The sequence below is a fragment of the Malania oleifera genome, chromosome 13 (assembly GCF_029873635.1).
Source record: "Malania oleifera isolate guangnan ecotype guangnan chromosome 13, ASM2987363v1, whole genome shotgun sequence".
Taxonomy (NCBI): Eukaryota; Viridiplantae; Streptophyta; class Magnoliopsida; order Santalales; family Ximeniaceae; genus Malania; species Malania oleifera.
In genome coordinates, this window is record NC_080429.1 from 45,172,104 (window position 1) to 45,173,675 (window position 1,572).

General features: G+C 37.3%; 1 non-coding gene across 1 annotated transcript; it reads right to left on the reverse strand.

The window, feature by feature from the left end:
* Window positions 1-791: 791 nt before the first annotated feature.
* On the reverse strand, window positions 792-898 carry LOC131147097 (small nucleolar RNA R71). Its single transcript, XR_009134622.1, has one exon. It is a non-coding gene; the product is annotated as a small nucleolar RNA R71 (small nucleolar RNA).
* Window positions 899-1,572: the final 674 nt, after the last annotated feature.

The following is a 1,572-nucleotide window of genomic DNA, read 5'->3' on the forward strand; positions in this document are numbered from 1 at the left end:
TAATTTTCTTAAATAAAATCAAGGTTAGTAAAATTTCGGTACTTGGTAAAATTAAGACATCAATTCTTGAGGACGATACTCTACACATCATTATATTATAATACTACGATACTGTGCACTTGTAGTTTGCACCGGTCAAGTTTGTGGTGCCATTGCCGGGGATTGATTTTTTCTTATTTTTGCCAATATAGATACAAAGTAATCTTGGTTTTAATTTAGATTTTTATTTTTATATTTTTATTTATTTATTTTATTTTTATTTTATTTTATTATTTTTTTCTATATTTCTGGTGTGTTTTTTTTTGTTGGATGCACAGTGCTAGAACACGTGACAATATTCCTTTTGATCCGGAGATTGAAAGAATGCTTAGAGCACTAAGGAAAAAGAGGGTATTAGCCATAGAGAATGGACAAGATAACGTGCAGCCATGCGCCCTGAAGGATTATGTGCGATCAGTTGTGAATGACAACTATTCGGGTATTAGATGCCAGCCCATTAATGCCAACAATTTAAGCTCAAACCTGCATTAATCAGCATGGTGCAGCAGGCCCAATTCAGTGGATCGCCACTTGATGATCCCAATATCCATCTGGCGATGTTTTTGGAGATTTGTGATACTGTGAAGATCAATGGTGTTACTGAAGACACCATTAGACTGAGATTATTCCCTTTCTCTTTGAGGGACAAAGCAAGAGGTTGGCTACAGTCACTACAACTTGGGAGTATCACTAGTTGGCAAGACATGGTAGAAAAATTTCTAGCTAAATTCTTTCCACCTACAAAAACAGCTCAACTCAGGAGTGAGATTGGTCAATTCAAGCAACATGATTTTGAATCACTTTATGAAGCATAGGAAAGGTATAAAGATTTGATTCGACACTGCCCACAACATAGATTGCCTGATTAGTTGCAAATTCAGATGTTCTATAATGGATTAAATGGGCAAACGCGGACTTTAGTTGATGTTGCATCTGGGGGAACTTTGATTTCAAAGACACCTGAGGGTGCTACTACTCTTTTGGAAGAAATGGCCTCAAATAACTATCAATGGCCAACTGAAATAACTATGGCTAAGAAAGTTGTTGGAATTCATGAATTGGAGTCGTTTGCTGCACTTTCAGCTCAAGTTGCTTCTCTAACTCATCAGATTTCATCTTTGACAACCCAGAGGATACCACAAGGAGCACAATATGTGGCAGCTACAAGTAGGACAGATCCGAGCATTGGAGCGAGTCATAAACAGGTTCAATACATCAATAATCGGAACTACAATTATCGTGGTAATCTTTTGTCACAATATTACCATCCAGGGCTTCGAAATCAGGAGAATTTGTCTTATGGAAATAGAAGGAATGTGATGCAACCTCCTGCAGGATTTGAGAGTCATCAAGGTGAGAAAAAGATGTTACTTGAGGATGCCATGATATCTTTTGTTGAGGAGACAAAAGCAAGGTTTAAAAAGACATATGCACGACTAGAAAACATTGAGACTCATTGCAACAATATGGGAGCCATTATGAAGAACCTTGAAATACAAATTGGGCAACTAGCCACGACCATAAATACCCAAC